Here is a 20,473-nt window from a genome sequence, read left to right on the forward strand (position 1 = left end):
TTCCCCTGACACACAGAGCCATATGTAACTGCATAAATGGAGTCTCTTTTTTACGTATCTTGGAAAATTCAAAGGCATTTTTTACCCTGGAGGTAATCTCAAGCCTCTGTTTCTGATAGATGAGTTTGGTTGCAGCCTTCAAGGGTATTCAGATCTCACAAATCCAGGTGGCATCTGTCCTATTTCAGGAGCTTGGCTACTTCCACAGCACAAATGGAGGAAGGTGAAAAGGAGAAGGGCTTTCAAGTAGGACTCAAGACTGACCTTCAATAGAAGGTACAAGAGGCCATCTTGCATAGCTCTGGTTCAGCTTTTTAGAGGGAAAACAAATAATAAAATCATTTTATTACCATGATTGTTTCAATGGCCATTATTCATTTTAAAGGCCAAGAAGTCAGTATTTATAAAATGTAAATTGAAGAAAAAAATGTCTAGACATATTTTTGTGTCAGCAATAACAAAGTACATGACAAGCAGAATCAAAAAGTCATTAAGGATTTTCTTATTCAAGACAGTTTTGCAAGATATCTCAAGGAACAGAGTGTTATAGAGTTCTATGCTTGGAAGCGGGTTTGGCGTGAGTTTTATAAGCATCTCCTCACCTATAAAGCACTTATGAACACTCTGTTCAAGAACCTTGGCCAAGGAGATTTCTGGAAGTAGAGCTGGGCTGGGGCTAGAGTTGTGAGCATTATCCATGTCACTTGAGACAACATTGTGCCATAGAAACACCATGTCTACTGAAGACAATGGTGGTATCAAGGGTAAAAGTAATGTTATGAAGAGCTAACATATTTAAGTACCTACCACAGAAACACTTGCTGGGTACTCAGCACGTATGGTATATTGTTAGTTTTGCCTCAACACTCATAAGATAAGGAATCATTGCAACCTTGTTTTGCAGATTAAGAAGCTGAGGCTCAGAGAGGTCAAGCTACTTTCCCAAGGTCACACAGCCAGCAAGTGAAGGAGCCAAGGTACAAATGCAGACTTCTTGACTTCTCAGATGCTGCTAACTCCTATGGTAAACTATGAGGAGCCAACCTAGGAGAAAAGAAGAAAACACAGTAGAATGATTTCACAGAATGAGCTTAGGTAAGAAGAAAGGGAACAATTAGAAAAGTGAATAGTAGGAAAAACAAGAGTGGGACAAAGTGACATGCAAAAAGTAGACTGAGGTGAGTGATGTGGAACTAAATGTGTAAATGGACAAATAGGCTGAGACCTGCCTTTTATTTGATGTTTGTGTGGTAGAGTCAGTATGAACCTTAGAGGAACCCTGCTGGCATGGCTATCATCTTGTACCCCCAGCAAGGCTCCCCACTCCAGGACAGGGCAGACCTGGAGAAGGAAGTATATGTGATTCAGGGGCAACCTGGGCCCCAGGTTCAATCCTGCAACCTATAATGAGAACCCCATGTGTCTGGCTCTGAATCTGTCCAGAGTGTATTGTGAAGAGGATGTATTGGCTTAAAGGAGTCACACTGGGCTGAAAATGTGTATCTCTAAGGAACATATCACAGCATACTCATCTCAAGCATTCATGTATAGGAAACCCTATTAACTTAGCAGCATGAGAAGTGGAGAAACTTTTATCAAAAACTATGTGAATGATGTAAATTGTGGGAGAATGGAAATAACTATCTGCTTGCCTTGGTGAACAATGCTTATTGCCAAACATATGTAAACTAAAAATAAAATCCTAAACCACCCCCCTTCCCCACCAACTGAGCAGCTCCCCTCTTGGTCAAAGGGACCCCAGAGAAACCTTAAAAACTGGGAGTGCCTGAACTCCAAACTGTTGTGCCTAAATTCCAAAAGGGAGAGAGTATAAGGGAGAATCCAACATGCCTGGTTCTACTCTCTCCCTTTTGGAGTTTAGGTACAACAACTGACCAGCATTAATGTTAAAATAAATATCATCAGTCTAACAAAACAAACTGGTAATAAGATACCAAATTACAAACAAGACTAAGGCCGTAGAAGGCAAGGGCTGGCAGGGACCGCTATGAAGACCGATATGACAGATGGGATGATCGGTCGTGGAGCTCCAGAGATGATTACTCTTGGGATGATTATAGGCGTGATGATAGAGGTCCCCCTCAAAGACCCAAACTGAATCTAAAGCCTCGGAGTACTCCTAAGGAAGATGATTCCTCTGCTAGTACCTCCCAGTCCACTTGAGCTGCTTCTATCTTTGGAGGGGCAAAGCCCGTTGACACAGCTGCTAGAGAAAGAGAAGTAGAAGAACGGCTACAGAAGGAACAAGAGAAGTTGCAGCGTCAGCTGGATGAGCCAAAACTAGAACGACGGCCTCGGGAGAGACACCCAAGCTGGTGAAGTGAAGAAACTCAGGAACGGGAACGGTCAAGGACAGGAAGTGAGTCATCGCAGACTAGGACCTCCACCACATCTGGCAGAAATGCACGAAGGAGAGAGAGTGAGAAGTCTCTAGAAAATGAAACACTCAATAAGGAGGAAGATTACCACTCTCCAACTTCTAAACTTCCCAAACCTGATCAGCCCCTAAAGGTAATGCCAGCCCCTCCACCAAAGGAGAATGCTTGGGTGAGGTGAAGTTCTAATCCTCCTGCTTGATCTCAGAGCTCAGACACAGAGCAGCAATCCCCTACAAGTGGTGGGGGAAAAGTAGCTCCAGCTCAACCATCTGAGGAAGGACCAGCAAGGAAAGATGAAAATAAAGTAGATGGGATGAATGTCCCAAAAGGCCAAACTGGGAACTCTAGCCGTGGTCCAGGAGTCGGAGGGAACAAAGACCACTGGAAGGAATCAGATAGGAAAGATGGCAAAAAGGATCAAGACTCCAGATCTGCACCTGAGCCAAAGAAACTGAGGAAAATCCAGCTTCCAAGTTCAGTTCTGCAAGCAAGTATGCTCCTCTCTCTGTTGATGGTGAAGATGAAAACGAAGGAGAAGATTATGCCAAATAGACCTCTACATCCTGTGCTTTTCTCCTAGTTTCTCTCCACCCTGGAATATTCGAGAGCAAATCAAAACCTCTATCCAGACAAGTCAAAATAAAACTCACCATCTCCTGAAAAAAAAAAAAAAAAAAGAAGGCAAGGGCTAAGTCATGCTTACAAACAATAAATCTTGCTAAACTTGTCATATTGTGGCTAACTCTGACGTAGCATTCATAACTTAATTCCTTTCTGCTAACTCCAAGCTTTTAGACAAATTTTTGTACTTTTAATTGCAGATTCTAGAATCTCTGAATCCACCTATGACTTGTAAGCCCTTGCTTCAAGATATCCCACCTTTTCAGGCTGAACCAATATATACTTTCCAGGTATCTATTTATGCTTTTGCCTGTAACTCCTACTACCTCCTTGAAATGTATAAAACCAATCTGTAATTTAACCACCTCAGGACCAAACTTGTTGGGTTTGTGTTTTCCCTTGGGCTGTGATCACTCATACTGGCTCAGAATTAATATTTTAAAAATATTTTACAGACTTTAGTTTTTCTATTAACACACACAAAAAGTATTCCTGGTGTATCACAAATAAGCATTTCAGTACAGTGATTAGAAATAACCTTCTTTGATCTAATCTCCACTATTACAAAGATCTTAAATTGGTAACTGTGACTTGAGCACGTTCAAACCTGGATTTGAGTTTTTCCCTTGTTCATGCAAACCTCAGCCCTGTTGGAGAGGGTTTATGCATGCTAAGGTTTCTTTCTCCTTTGCTTAGAGGAAGAGGTGCAGCACGCAGAGGAGGGGTCTACATATACTTCTTCAATTTTTCATACTAGGTTAGAGGCATAAAATTATTTCAGCCCTTGGTAGTTCCCACAGGACATCACCTATATGCTTTTCTAAGCATGAAGCTTTATTACACTGTCAAATTTCTGTTCCCAAGCCAACTCTGAGTATCCCTACTTCCCTTTGAGGGCTAAATACATTGAAACTACTCAGTACTGACTTGCTTTTGAATACAGAGAGCCAAGCTCTGGTGTGCTGGAGTTGATTCCTACTGGTTATGAAAGTGATGAAAGTGATTGTTAACTTTTCCAAAATTTTGTAAGATGGTTGTTAAGCTGTTGGTAGCTTGAAATTGGTCATGCTGGAAGATTTATATCACAGAAATTGGTGAATGATACAAATGAAGGCACTTTAAAAAAAAAAAAAAAAGGTAAGAGGCCATGATTTGGCTATGCGCAGTGGCTCACACCTGTAATCCCAACACTTTGGGAGGCTGAGATGGGCAGATCACCTGAGGTCAGGAGTTTGAGACCAGTCTGGCCAACATTGTGAAACTCTGTCTGTACTAAAAATACAAAAATTAGCCAGGTGTGGTTGTGGGTGCCTGTAATCCCAGCTACTTGGGAGGCTGAGGAAGGAGAATTGCTTGAATCTGGGAGGCGGACGTTGCAGTGAGCCAAGATCATGCCATTGCACTCCAGCCTGGGCGACAAGAGTGAAACTGTCTCAAAAAAACAAAAAAACAAAAAAAAAAAACTTGTTGAGAATCTACTAAGTGACAGACTGTGTAGTAGGTATAAGAGCTATAGAGGTAGATATATGATCTTTGGACTTTGGACTAGAAGAGATTTCATTAACTTTGAAATGTTCCCTGACCATTCTTTTGCCTACTGCTGAGAAAGGTGAATAGCTTTGAAGCTATTCCCACTTGAGACTGAAATATTCTGAAGTCTCTTCCACTTGCCATGATCAAATATCCCAAGAAAGGTATTTCAGAAGTTTAAACCCAATTAATCTCAAAGCAAAATCTTTAGAAGTGGCAGAAGAAAATGATGGAAGAGTCCCTAACTCTTCAGACATCTTATTTCCCTCCTAATTCTTATTCTAGTTTCTTGGGGGGTTTTTCATGTGAAAGAAATGAACATCGGGTAATACTCTTGGCTAATTTAGGGCATTTTCTTTTGCTGGTGCCTTTCAGATTCCTCGGAATCAGTACAGAGGGAATTTGTAAATGTTATTTATTATATGTTCATGCCACTTATCATTGTTCAATATATGACTTTCTCTTAAGCTTGCCCCCTCTCCCATTTTTAATTCCATAGCTCTGTGTCCAGAATGAAAAATGCCAAAGGGAAAAAGAGACTGACTTGGGTTATATGACCCTAGAACTACCCTGTTGGCTGGAACTGGAATCTGACCTCCTTGTTCTGCCACTGATCTGCTGAATGACCTCAGCTATCACTTTCAGAATCAATGTGTGATGGGATGGTATTTCCACTAAGAAGGGTGTTTAAAGAATTAACTGGAGCTCTCTATCATACTTAGAAAAGATAAAGGCAATTGGGTATTACCAATCAGGTGCTGAGCTAGTTCAATAGACAGGCTTCACATTGGGTAGATTATGGAAAGCCTTGGATCTCTTACTGCTAAGAACCATAATCAGCTTAAAAGGACCTGAATCAGTGAATGCTCAGAATTTCCTGTTGAGGATCAGAGTTGGTGCTGTGGTTGCTTGCAGGAAATAAAGCAGGATTAGGTAGCAGCATCAAAGACCTGGGTCACTGGAGACTGTGACTCCTGACATGTCTTTAAGCAGAACTTGAAACTGAAAAAAAAAGGAGTGAATTCCAGGCTTCAAATGTAAGGATTCAGGAGTGAGTTGAGAGGTGGGGGAATTGCAGATTTTTCTGTATTTATTTCTTTTTCTTTTGGGTTTTAATTCTTCCTTTGCTGATCCTTATAGGATAATTCATTTTAAAACCTCATTTTTAAGTCTGCTCATTTTTAAGCCTCCTTCTTTTAAATAGTTAGCCATTTTTTAAATTCCAAGCACTTTTTAGAATACCTGCTCTGTGATACAGGCTGGGGATACACTGGAGAAAAAGATGTCACATCTTCTCCCAAAGGAGCACATAGTCCACGGGGGAGGAAGAGAAGGAAAGTATGTCAGCAGAGCATGATAAGGAACATGATGCAGCAGATCACGGGAAAGTAAGAGCTTATGGGAAGAGTCCCTAAACCAAGCTGATTATATTAGGGGGAGCTTCCTGGAAGAGCTGATATCTGGTCTATTTTAGGGACAAATTGATATCAGCCAGGTGAGTGAGTGGGAAAGAATAGTTCAAGTAGAAGGAAGAATATGTACAGAGATATAAAAGAGGAAGGCAATTCAGAGAGCTCTAAGTAAAGCTGGAGCTTAGGGTTTGATCTGGGAGGAGTTCCAGGGGATGAGTAAGCAGAGGCTAGCCCTGGAATGTACCTGTAGGCCATGCTAAAGGACAGTTTATCCAGGAGGAAAATGAACAGCTATTCAAGTATTTTAAGCAGGACTTATTAGAATTGTGATTTAGAAAACATTTTTTAAAAATAATAGTATGATTAGTTAATATTTATTGACTGCTTATATTCTAGGTATATTTTAAGCACTTTTCTTGATAAAATGCATTTCAGTCTCACAACAGCCTTGCTCAAAGCCATAAGGAAGCAGTAAGGTTTGGGCCAGGGTACAAACCCAGTCAGGCTGCAACCAGCGACCCTGCTTTTAGCCACTAAGCTGTAAATGTATCTTACCTTGTTGTTTCTCAGTGACAAATACTAATTCTCATTGCTTATCTTTTCCTTATTGTTTTTGAATTTTAAGCCAGTATACTCTAGCAATTCTCATGTACAAAAAAGAGATCCGACTTTGTAAAAACCCCCAGATTTTATTGTAAAGCCTAGGGGGCTTATTAATTGGAAAGAATGAGCAGAAAATTCCATACTTACTGGACATTTGTTTTTGCCTTTCTGAGGCAGTTGCATGGTTGCTCAATGAAGATAACTCTGAAAGGCACTTCTCTTTGTTTAATTCTGAGCTTTGCTTAGAATTTGTAAGAATCCCTATTCTGGGTTCCGTTTCTGGATCCCAGAATGAATTGTTCCTCTTTTAGGAGCCTAGGAGAAAGAAAATTTATCTTCTGTATCTCATTTGGAGCCAGTTTTTTGGATTCAAATTCCCAGTTAACAAGGAGCCCAGTTGAGAAAAATCAAATCAGAGTTAAATGAGGGATAGTTAAAAAAAAAAAGAAATATATCTTTCATTTATAGAGGACAAATCTTATGCCTTTAGGAAGTCCCAGATTGTGTAGAACTCCTGAGATATGTTCACAAACATCAAATCTTACTTTTATTCAGTCAATCAACTAAATATTATGAAACAGGTATTATGTGCCAGCTATGAGATAGAGACGTAGAGATAGCAAACATGCTAACTAGAGATAAAGAAATGATTAAGTCATGGTTTCTCCCTTCAGGCCTAATGGAGGTTCTCAGAATCGCTAATATTTCAATGCAGGTATTTGTCATCTTCATTTCTCTGTATACCTCCATCTCCCCCATGACTCTCACCACATGAATCCTTTGACTTGCAAGCAATCCTAAAACATTCCTACCCTGGAAATCCTGCAATTTTGGACAGCCATTCTCATCCAGGGAGAGAAAAGATGGCTCCTAACTTGGACCAGCTGGCTGAGCCAGTTTGTCACCAATCCATCACTTCTTCTTACTTTCCCATTTGACTAACAAATGACTAGGCATACTTTAGCCTGTGTTGTTGTTGTAGGACTATTTGAGAGATATTGGACTGTGGCCATTTTCTAAAGGGAAATGGGAATATTTTGCTTTCAAGCCATCTGTAAAGAATTACTATTACTTTAAGCATTGAAAACAGAAATATCTCTAAGAGAAATATCATTCGAGGCCAGGCACAGTTGCCCACATCTGTAATCCCAGCACTTTGGGAGTCTGAGGCAGGAGGCTTGCATGAGCCAGGAGTTTGAGACCAGCCTGGGCAACATAGCGAGACCTTGTCTCTCCAAAAAAAATAAATCAAACTAGCCAGATGTGGTGGTGTGCACCTGTAGTCCCAGGTGCTAGGGAGGCTGAGGTAGGAGGATTGCTTGAGTCTGGAAAATGGAGGCTTTGGGGAGCTATGATTGCACCACTGCACTCCAGACTCCAGCTTGGACAACAAAGTGAGGGAAGGAAAGAAGGAAGGAAGGAAAGAAGGAAGGAAGGAAGGAAGGAAATAAGGGAGGGAGGGAGGAGGAGGGAGAGAGAGAAAGAAAGAGAAAGAGAAAGAAGAGAGAAAGAAAGAGAAAGAAAGAAAGGGAGAGAGAAAGAGAGAAAGAAAGAAAGAAGAAAGAAAGAAAGAAAGAAAGAAAGAAAGAAAGAAAGAAAGAAAGAAAGAAAAGAAAAATATCAATCCTTTAGAGAGTTCTGAAAAGCCCAGCTCTTTGACCACAAGCCAACCCCATTCCTTCTCCAAACATACCAATTCCTCCTTGGGAAGGTATGAGTTACGAGACCTCAAATGCAATGGGTGAAGATCAGTTGTCATGGAAAAGAAGCTAGGGTGTGAGTAGTTCATTCAGTCCCATACCCCGTTTCTAACCAGACACTGATCTAGGGAAAGAGCTGAGCCGACTGCCAAGGAGCTAAAGGAACAATCTGTGATCAGACAGTCCCAGATCAAAGAGCTTTGCCCTCTCAGTATTTTTCAGGAGAGCCTATCTTTCTCACTCTTGAATGGAGGAGGACATGGAGAACTATGAGGAAGTGAGGTTTGGAGTGAATTTTACATAAACTCCATTAACCACTTTCTCCTGTTTTCTTTATTCTTCTCTCTTTCTCTCTACCTACTCCTCTTGTTTCCTACTTCATACTGCCCATCTCCAATAGTATCATACCTCTTTTCCATACTCCCAAGAGTTGACAAACCAGTTACTCAACTATCATCTTCACTTCTGTAGTCATCACTAACCCCAAGCGACAGGTCAACCCTCTGAACTGGAGAGACAGGATGTGCCTTTTACAAAGAAAATTAGGGCAGTCTTCTCAAAGAGAGATGCCAATCTCAGCTGTTCCTAAACAAACCATTGCATTCAAACTTCCTAAGGATATCATTGACAGCATTTTTGTGTAGTGTACCAGTTGATGACACCTTGATTTTACAGATATAAAGGTTTAATCATATTTGTTTCACCTGTATTGGTACAACACAGTATCAAGCCATAATGAGTGTATATGGTATTATTTGCTCAGCCCTACCCACTTACTTTGAAAACTATGTCTCTCCTTCCACAGCATTTCGTCCTTATGGAGTTCTTATTTAGTCCCATCTGAATGATTATAATCGATTACTTGATGGTAGGGCACACTTTCAAGTTGGGTCTGGTGCCTTCTAGATCTTTGGGCTTGAGATCACAAGCAGCCAAAAACTGTAAGTCATAAATCTTGGAAGATGTCCATAGTCTTATTTTTCTATGAGGAAGTAGTCTGCAATAGGAGAAAGAAAAAGACAACATCTAAAGACAACAAAGAAAAAAGATAGAGATAGAATCCTCACCATATTAGGTCCCTGGCTGCAATGGTTCATGGGGTCTGCTGCATCCCTGCCCTTCTTGTGGGTTGGTTGCTCTGGGAGAAAAGCAGGATCCTTCAAGTTCACTTCCATTTTTTCTTGAAGTATTAAGGTATGAATTGAATTTCTGTCACTTGGAACCAAAAGTATTCTAACTATTTCCTGGTACATAGCAGGAACTTTGTAAATGTTTGCTGAATGACGAATGAGTAGTTTTTCAGTGTCCAAATGCAGAGTATCATAAGTCTAGAAGATGTTGGAAAAACCATTTGGTTTATTCCTCACTTCCAGGATGGATCCACGGGCACACCAGCCAACAAAAAAGTGTTCTTATCTTTAAAACCCTCCTGGAGGAAGATTTTATAACCTCCTTTGATTACTTAACATAGGAAATGAGAGGAACATAGACAACCATGACTTCTTGAATCTCTCCTTCTTCTTCCTTTAAAACTCTCCTGTCTTCCTTTCCCAGTATTGATGATTTTCCTTTCTCTCTCTCTGTCTCTCTCTCTGAGACAGGGTCTCACTCTGTCATCCAGGCTGGAGTTCAGTGGTGCAATCCTCCCACCTTAGCCTCCTGAGTAGCTGGTGCCACAGGCAGGTACCTCCATGCCCAGCTAATTTTTAATTTTTTTTTAGAGATGGGGGTCTCCCTATGTTGTCCAGGCTGGTCTTGACCTCCTGGGCTCAAGTGATCTTCCCACTTCAGCACCCCCTTAAGTGCTGGGATTACGGGCATGAGCAACAACACCTGGCCCCACTTCTCATTTTTAAAATGTTATTTTAAATCTTTTAACTCTTTCATCTCTTTCAATGTTTCATATGATCTAAAATCTATTTCTATTTTTCTACCTTTTTTTGGTTAATATCATCACATATATCATTGTCCTCTAATGGTAAGCCTCATCAATTTCCAGAGAGTTGAAGAAGCTTATTATAAAGGGGTATATCATGTGCATTCTTCCATCCAGCAAACCTTTACTGAGAACTTTGTATATAGCAGACACAATGGTAAGGGCTGTAATACTGAAACATTACAGGTAGCTCCTCAGAGAAAATGAATCACTTAAAACCTAATCTAGGCTGGGCGCAGTGGCTCTCGCCTGTAATCTTAGCACTTTGGGAAGCCGAGGCGGGCGGATTGCCTCAGCTCAGGAGTTTGAGACCAGCCTGAGCAACACAGTGAAACCCCATCTCTACTAAAATACAAAACAAAACAAAACAAAACAAAATCAGCCGGGCGTGGCAGCGTGTGCCTGTAGTCCCAGCTACTCAGGAGGTTGAGGCAGGAGAATTGCTTGAATCTGGGAGGCGGAGGTTGCAGTGAGCTGAGATCGCGCTGGATGCACCTGGATGACAGAGCAAGACTCCGTCTCAGAAACAAAAACAAAAACAAAAAACAAAACAAAACAAAAAACAAAAACAGAACAAAACAAAAACCTAATCTAAACCTAACATCATTAAATTTCATTTGTCTGAAACTGAAATAATTAAGGCTATCATCCTTATTTTCTTCACTGATTCATTCACTATTCACTCACTCAACAATTTTTTTTAGTTTCCATTTGGGGCCAGATGCTATTCTAGCTCTGGGTTTATAGAGCTGAGCAAGGTTTCTGTCTTCTAGTGGGGGAAGACAGAAAAAGCAAGTTGATAATTAACTAATAGTTTCAGGCCATTTCAGAAAGTGATAATTGTTCTGACTAAAAGAAACAAAAGAAGGGATTAAGCATCTTGGGATGTGGGTGGGCTATTATAAATGAGAAAATCAATGGGGTCTTTCCTGAGGAGTGACATTTAAACAGAAACCTGAGTTATGCAAAAAGATGAGCCATGCAAAGATCTGATAGAATAGTCCTGCCATATAGCCTGAGGAATTGGACTAGATGGTCTCTGGTGTTCCTTCTAGATAGAAAAACTTAGAATTTTACCTTTCCCACCTAGTTCTTGTTTTACAATAAGTTTCATATTTCCCTTCAATCCCTTTACCAGCATCTGCATTTCCAGTTATGGAGCCCAGAATTAGCTTAGGAGCTCTAGGGAGGTTTTGTCAATAATTAAGACTGATGTCTCCAGGCGCTGATACCCATTTCCATAGATGACAGCATGCTACTTAATAGAAGCTACCATCCAAGAAGGATGACCTAAGATGCCAGACACAGAGAAGCTCTGTTTTTTCAGGAAAAAGGATTGTCTAAATGAGCATCTTGGTGCCGTGGTTAATTTGCTATATAAGCCTTAATTTCTCCATCTTAATAGTAACTTTGAAGTGGTCACTACAGACAAAGTATTGCACTTCAAATTTAAACCCAGAGAATACCAGGGAGGGCAACACAGTGGGATCACATCTCTACAAAAAGTAAAAATAAAAGAATTAGCTGGACATGTGGTGTACACCTGTAGTCCTAACTACTCAGGAGGCTGAGGCAGGAGGACCACTCGAGCTGAGGAGTTCAAGGCTGCAGTGAGCCATGACTGTGCCACTTCCCTCCAGCCTGGTGACAGAGTGAGACCCTGTCTCAAAAATAAACATATAAATAAATAAATAAACTAACAGAATAGAGATTATAGGTTAAATCCCTACACAATGAAGTTGGTCAGATGGCTATTATCTTTTGGTTGTATTAAAAATGACTAATTTTGATTATTGCCAGAGTAAGTGAGCCATCTTTTGGGCATTGTGAACCTTGGTTCTGAGGGTTTACTTTTGCTTCTGCTAGTCACTTTGAGACCACTTCATATTAAATTCTGAGATTGGGGATATTTGGGCCACACTAGCAGTGTGAAGTTAGACCACCAGTGAGAGTACCAGCTTGTAGTTTAAATTCCCAGATGAGATGTTCTTCCCACTCTCTACACTAAAGCCAAGACTGAGACATGTAAGATTTTTTTTCTGTCTCTCTCTGTGAGGTGAGTTCATTTCTTATTTACCTTTATATTAAGGGTATAGTTCTTTGGTGTCTCAGCTTTATGTAGGGGTCCCCTATTAAGTTTCTCTTATCATACGTTTATTTAAAGTACCTACAATAGTGGTTCATCTTTTACCTGATGGCCTCCTAGATTGGACAATATATGCTAATTAGTGGAAAGCTTAGCATGTGGGGGATGTGGTATGCCAGAAAAGAATAAGAATCTTACTTGATTGATGACATGCCCATTTGGAGTCTGAATGCCTGGGGGAGACAGGTGACAATAGTAGACTTTATGTCTTAGGGAACCACATCAAAGGGAGTGGCTCTGAGAGTTTGTGAAGTGTAACTATCGTTCAATGTGAGTGTGTTCCTGTTCTTTTCCTGGAAGATAGGGCACCTGGGGGCCTTGCCCACCATTTGTTTATTGTTTTTCTCCTCTACTAAATGTAAATTCCATTAAGAACAGGGACTTTGGTTTCCTTCTTCACCAATGTCTTCAAGTGCCTATAATAGTACCTGGCTCACAATAGGGGTTTAACAAATATATGTGCAATAAATGAATGTGTGGCAGGTCCTGGGGCCAGAGCCATGGCCATGACACCACAGGCCTCAGTTTGCAGTGCTGAGAAGGTTCTGTTCCCTGGCTCAAATAAACAGTTTGAAGCTCCAGAGATAGTAGAAGTGGGAGCCAAGTCGTGAAGCCAAGTGGGTCAGGAAGGAGGGGAGCCGATGTGTGAGGAGGACTGGAGCAGGCAGAAGATAGGATCCTGGAGGAGTGCCCGAGCTGGAGAGCAGGCTTCCTTTCATTCCTCCTGTAGTCCCTGCAGCCTCTGGTGTGGATATGCTGAGGGCGGGGAGAAAAGCCAGTGTAGAGTGAGCAGAGGGGTTTCAGGTAACACTCATGGGTGCAGTTTTTTTTTTTTTGAGACGGAGTCTCCCTCTGTCGCCCAGGCTGGAGTGCAGTGGCGCAATCTCAGCTCACTGCAAGCTCCGCCTCCCGGGTTCTCACCATTCTCCTGCCTCAGCCTCCCGAGTAGCTGGGACTACAGGCGCCCGCCACCAGGCCAGGCTAATTTTGTGTATTTTTAGTAGAGACGGGGTTTCACCGTGGTCTGGATCTCCTGACCTCGTGATCTGCCCGCCTCGGCCTCCCAAAGTGCTGGGATTACAGGCGTGAGCCACCGCGCCCGGCCGTGGGTGCAGTTTTTAAAAAAGCCTGCCAATGAGATCCTTACACCATAAAAAATGTTTTACAATTTTTTTTCAATCTAAAAAACAGCTCATAGACAGAAACAAAGCAGTAGAGTGCTTAGGTGTCCACAGGCTTGGCTTCAAATAGGTTCCTGTCTCTCCCTCATTAAGCATACCTTTTCTTCAACCTTGTCTCTCTTTCTTATCACCAAACTGCCTTTTTTCTTCAACTCATTGCAATCCAGCTTTGGTCCCTAATACTTTAACTATGGCTACCCTAACTTTTTAATTGTGGAATCTGGTGACTTCTTTTTACTCCTTTCATATTTAAATTCCCTATAGTATTTGGCACCATTGATAACTTCTTTGTAAACTTCTTCCTCCCTAGGACAACAATTTTTGATTTATTCTCAGTTTATTTGCTGCCTTTTCTTTCTTACCTTGTCCTTTGCTGGTATTCTCCAGGCCTGCCCACTTGTACCCCTCTCCTCCCACACTACATCATGTCCTTGGGGTAGCTCATTGATATGCATAGCTTTAAATATCATCTTTAACCTGATGACTCCTAGAAATGCATCTGCAGTCCTGATCTCTTTCTATATGGCCAGACTATATATATAGCCAGAAACTTTCAAGATTACCAACCTTGCCTGGATTATTGCAAAGGCCTGGTTTCTTTTTATCTCATCTCTCCTCTCCTGCCACTCGGTTTCCATTGTTTGTTCTTTCTCAGATCTGTTTTGATCATGCCTCTAGTTCTCTCCAGCCTATAGAGTAAGTATTGCACAGCCACATAATATCATACTGGTATAATCTACCTTTTTAACCTAATCCCCTGTTAATCTTACACAATGCTTCTATGCTTTTTGCCATGAATACATCATTTTTGATCAATGCTTTGTTTCTCTACATAAGCAATCTCCTCTTCCTGGAATTCTCCCATCCCACAGGTATCTGCTTGGGAAACTCTTATTAAAGACCTAATTAGAAGGTTACCTCCTTCAGGAAACCTTCCCAGATGTGCAGTCAGTGTTAGTCATTACAGTACTTGGGAGGGTTCCCCAAAGCATTTTGCACATACCTCTGTTATCACACTATCATATGGTGGTATTGTAATTCTCTCTCTCTCTCTCTCTTAAGACTGTGAGTTTCTATGGAAAAGTATTATGTATAAATCATCTCTGTAAAGTTACCATAAATCATATTACCTGGCATATATTAGGAACTAAAATATTGAGAGAATAAATACATAAATGAATGAGAGCAAATGTTGGGTTTGGCCAAGGTAGGTTTTCGTTAACCATGAACTCCCTTTGAAAACCAGCACTGCCACATTTCTAATTTATATGTCAATCCTTGATAGATCGCCCTCATTGACTCTTGTGTAATGTTCTACAAATGAAGAGTCAAAAACCTTAGACCAGCATTGGAAGAGAATGTCTAAACACAGAAAACACCCTAATTAAAAGTCCCCCAAATACAATTTCAGATCCATCAGACCATATTGCACTTTATATTAACTAATAATTTATATTTATTGAGAGTTGTGTGCTAAAGTGCTTTACATAATTACTACATTTACTTCTCACAGCAACCCTGTGAGATAGGTACTACTGGGGCTCAGAAAACAATATCCTGAAATGAAGGCCTCAGAAGCAGCATTAGAAGTAAATATTTTTCTCTGACCTTCTGCTGCCCTCCTGTCTTGCAGCACCTTTCTCCCCTGAGGCTAGTCATAGAAACTAGAATCTCTCTTCTCTATGGTGAGCCATAAAAACCAGAGCCCCCCTTCCCCAAAGACACCCTGCCCCACACCCAGAAGGAGGGAGTGCATGCTCAGAGACACCAAGAAGAATTCAGACAGGCAGGTCTTGCTGGGTTTCCCCACTCAGTCTACTAGCATTTGATCACAGCCTTTTTGTCCAATCATATTTCTACACAACTCTCCATACTTTTTTGAATCTAAGCATCAAAATGGATAATTTCTCCCATATCTTTAGGTCTTCATTCCAAAGGCTCTTTTGTGTATACAATTTAAAATAAATGAGTATGTCTTTTCTCCAATTAATCTGCCTTTTATGAGCTTATTTGTCAGTGAACCTTCATAGGGCCAAGAGGTTGGCTCCTGCAGTACCGTCTTACCATCTTGATGTTATAGAGGAAGAAACCAAGGTCTAGAGAGGCAAGTTACTTGCCCAAGATTGTGCCATCTGTAATGGAACTCAGCCAACATGAGTACAGAGCCCAAACTTGTAGTCACTATGGTTCATCACTCTGCTAGAGAGACTGTCCCTTTGCACTAGATCCAGTGCCAAGTGCTCTTTAAAATTCATTTATGGTCTAAGAAATTATTTCTGCTCCTCTCCACCTTGAACTTGGGCCAGAGACTCCTCTTAGTGCCTTGTGTATACTTCTATCATAGAACTTCTAAGATTTTGTTGTTGTTCTTTGTTAACCTACCTCTACTGCTTAATTAGATCACAAACTTCTCAAGGGCAGAAAATGGTTACATTCACTGTTGTACCCACAGCACCCAACACAATGCCTGTTGCTTAGTAGGTTTTTCACAAAGCCTCTTGCTTAGTAGGTTTTTCAGTGAATGTTTATCGAATAAAATAAATGAAATAGAGATAAGCCCCAGGCTAACTTATTGCTCTTCTAGCACCAACATCTGCTCCCCAAACTTCTGTTTTCCTCTCTGTTCTCCAAGGATTTCTCAGTGTTGAAACCAATATCCTCTTTTGTTTAACATAGAAATTTCACAACTCCCTTGAAAAATCACTACACAAAAGCTAACAGTTTTTAGCTAGAGTTCATCTGCACATCTTCCTGGCTAAGAAGATTTTTTTCCAATTTGCTTTCATCATTTTGTATTATAAACACAAATATATTTTGTTTTAAAATACATGTATGTAAAATATTTCAATATTGAATGCAATCTCTAACTGCATCTGTCTCCCCCATAAATCATGATACGGCGCTACTGAGAATCCCTGGTCTTCCTAATTTTGCTCTGGCCAGACTCCTTTCCCCAGACAGAATCTAGCCCCTTGAACTTTGTGTCCAGTGATTGAGCTTTACCACAGGTAAGAAGTGCCTTTGACACTTCCAAGTACCCTCTGACACACACACACACACACACACACACACACACCCCTATATTTGGTCTCTAATGGCTGACAAAAACCCCAGGACTGACTGGTGCTACACATGTTCACATACATGTTCAGACTTTCACATGCTCTTGGGCCTAGTCTGCCTTCCTACCCACCACCTCCCACCTCCCAAGCCTTGTCTATCCTGGTGGGCAAGTTTCATGCCAGGACCTGGCTCTCTCTGGCTCCTCCCTACCCTCCCATTCCAAAGACATAACACATTTCCAGTAAACCTGAATGTCTAACAGGTTGAGAGAAGAGAGGCCTCTGCCTGCAGCAAGTGTGTGGCATTTCCCACTCTGGGGAAACCCCAGAAGATAAGGCTTGGTTTTGTTTGGTTTGTAGCCAGATTTATCCCTCAGAAGGTAGAAGATTTCAATGAGGGAGTTGCTACTTCTAATTTAACTCTAACAAGGTTGTAGTGATTGGTAGATATAATATCTTAGATATTGTATTGACCAAGGAGTGAGTATTATTCACAATCAGAGGGGCAGAGTAGGGAAGTGATAGGTGCTCCAGGTATGTATTCAAAAACACCTAAGTTCAATTCCCAAATTAGTGTGAACCTGAGTGTGTCATTTAACCTTTGTGAGATCCAGTTTCCTCATCCATATTATAGGGATAGTGATACCTCTCTTGTAGGGTTATTGTAAGGATAAAATGTGATCTCTCTAACAGTGTTGAATAGGTAGTGGGGAATCAATTGTGCTCAACTAACCACCCTCTTTACCAGCACACAACATGGATTGGACAAATATTAGTTTAAAGTCAGCTTTCCAAATATTAAATGAAAACATGTGTTTGCTTCTATGATCAGAGATTCTAAATAGAAACTTTGCATGCTTATTGTATCAGTCCTTATAAGAACTGTATTACTGAGATAGATTCATTATAGAACACAGGAAAGACCCATAGATGTTAAGTAACTTGATCAATGTTATACCATTATAAAGGATCATAATTCTGAGTTTATCCTTGTGATCATGTCAACCCAAAATGATGAGTGCTATTTCATGTTTACCAGGATCTCTCATTGGTAGTTACATACAAATTTGTTATTAAAAAGGAAAATTAACATTATTTAATAAATGACCTTTATTTGACAGCAGCATTTGTAATGAACAACATGAAGAGCCATATTATTTAAAGAAGTCTTTGGCTTCTGCAAAACAATTATCTTTGTCTCTTCAATAGATCAACAGATCAATGTAATGAAAAAAGAAGTTGGGGTGGAGTTCTAGATGAAAGGAGGAAAAATGCGATATGTCACCCTTGATGTGACTTGGCTTTGAACAAACCTGCCGTAATTGTCATGTTGAGGACAAATGGGGAATTCGAATATAGACTAAGTGAATATAACAATAAGGAATTATTCATATTTTGTTAGGTGAGATAATGGTGTTATGTGTTGAAGGGCTGCAAGTTGAACTATATAGTGGTATAATGTCATGATATCTATTTTAAAATGGTTCAGCAAAACAATATATAGGTGAAGGAAATGTGGCAAAAATATTGACAATTGTGGACTCCAGTGGGAGGAGATATAGGTGTTTTTGTGCTATTATTTCTACTTCTGTGTATATTTGAATGTTTTTACAATAAAATATAAAGAAGAGCCCCCTGGGAATCCTTGATCTAAAGAGAGAGTTCTAAATTTATTCTATGGGATCTGGTTCCTGACTCTGTTCCTTTCAACACTTGTATCAAATACCTAGAGGAAGAAGACCAGATTGTCAAATTTGGGAGGACTAGTCAATGATGGAATCTAGATTCAGAAAGATGGTAACTGGCTGGAAGCTAGCTGGAATAAACCCTAATAAGAAATAATATAGGGGCATGCATATAGGTGTAAAAAAAAAGTAGCAGCCTAAAGAAAGCTGTCAGAACAGTAATTCTCACTAGAAGGACAAAAAGTCTTTAGCTGGTAGCAAGTCAGTGTGAAAGAATGAATGTAACTTAGCTGCTAAGAAGACTAAAGCCATAATAGTCTGTTTTTCAGGCAGTAGGAAATCCAGAACAAGAGAGGTTAAGATTCTCATAGCCACATTTGGCCAGGGCATTAGTAGAATTTTAGATTCTACTCTCAAGGTGCTGTAATTTGAGTGGCACTGGGGTGGATCCAGAGAGAATGACTGGGTCCATGTCATACTGCCCAAATAACCTGGGATCTTAAGAAAAAAAAAAAAAAGATTTTTTTTTTTTTTTTTTTTGGTAAAAGTGCCCCAGGAAAGAATTGCATTTGCTAAATAAATAGCACTGTATGAAACATTGTTGCTTTTTTTAAATGGGGAGAACAATGGTAAATTTAATGCAAACAGAAAGGAAAAACAAGTGAAAGTGCTTTGAAAAGTTTAAAATGCTACATAAATGTTACTATTTGCCAGTAGAAGCCTCTCAGTGGCAAAACTTCCCAGGGCCAGAGATAAAGTTTGTTCTTTAAACTGGAAAGTTGTCCAAACCTTGTAAGTATTCAAGGACTATGTTGTTTGAGTATCAGGAAGACAAACAGTTATGTTAATAGCTTATCACCTAGATTAGCCCTCTGGCAATTTTAAAAAGATTTTTTTGTTTGTTTCATCTTGTTCTATTTTTGAGTCAGTGAAACATTCACATGGTTCAAAATTAAGAGCAAATATGGGTGTAGTCTGAAAAATCCTCTTTCTTGGCCAATTTCTGTCCTCCAGCCACACAGTTCCATGCCTTGGAGCCAATTAATGTTACCAAATGTCTTTCTTGTTGTTTTTATGCATATCTTACTCTTCATGCATCTTTCTCAATGTGAGAATCCAGGAAGAAAGGCCTTCCTGACTCTGGCTATGTGACATCCCTACAGGATGATCCCCACTACACAGACTGAGTGGAGGACAATCCCAAGAGGTTTAAAAACAAGTTTTCCTTGAAACAGCAGACATCTGCTGGTACCTAATTCCACTATTCTGCATTTCGTTGGCCAGACAGTTAAATGTCTTGCCAAAGACTTTGCAAAGAACAAGCGATAACTTCCCATGTGGGTGAATATGGCTATTTCCCCCTTCTGACCACTTTCTTGAGATATTCACACAACTTCCTCTTTGTTCCTGTCTAGAGAGCTGGATGGTTGGTGATATGGAGAGCTTTTTTGCTGCAATCACTGAGTGTTTCTGTTTATAACTCATGCCTATTTGCATACTGACCTGCACATGTGTTCACTTGTGTGCATGTTTGTGTGTATATCTTATTCTACAATTGAAACTATTAGCTCCTCAAAGGCAGGATCCTAATACCTAAACCTTTTACAGCCTTGCTGTCCCAAATTCAGGGATTTTACTTCATTTTTTTTTTTCCATATGGCTTGGTAAGCTTAGGAATAGATTTTTTTTTTTTCATTTGAAATATCTCTCAAGTGTGTTCAGGGTAGCTCCTGCAGGGATATGGTGTCAGCATGAGACATTGTTCTTGTCCTCATTAAGTTATACATTTTTCTAGAGAGACAAGAATTACGTGTATTAAACAGGTATAATATTTAATAAAGTGCTAAATTAAGATGTTTTTGAAAGGGAGATGGTTGAAACAGAATTGATCATCCCTGTTTTCTCTAAGGGTTACTTAAATTTTATCCATTTCTAAATTTTCTAATTTCATCTTGACTCTTCAGAATTTATAGGTTTATTTATAGAAACAAGACCCATGCTTCCTCTTCTTCTTGAAACTCTTTCATACTCTGTTCAGTAATGCCTTTCTCATCCCTAACCTCCCTCAGCCTGAGTAACTACACCCAAATGGGACATTCTAAATAGGGCTTTCCTTAGGAGGACACAAGGCAGTTATTAAACTTGTTACACTTAGGCTACTTGAAGTTATGTATTCTTAGACATGTTCAGAACAATGG

General features: G+C 40.2%; 1 pseudogene; it reads left to right on the plus strand.

Annotated features, from left to right (window-relative positions):
- The window catches only part of LOC129038005 (eukaryotic translation initiation factor 4B-like), a 28,907-nt pseudogene extending 25,856 nt beyond the window's left edge, over positions 1-3,051 (plus strand).
- The last annotated feature ends 17,422 nt before the right edge of the window (positions 3,052-20,473 follow it).

Source organism: Pongo pygmaeus, chromosome 1 (genome assembly GCF_028885625.2).
Source record: "Pongo pygmaeus isolate AG05252 chromosome 1, NHGRI_mPonPyg2-v2.0_pri, whole genome shotgun sequence".
Taxonomy (NCBI): Eukaryota; Metazoa; Chordata; class Mammalia; order Primates; family Hominidae; genus Pongo; species Pongo pygmaeus.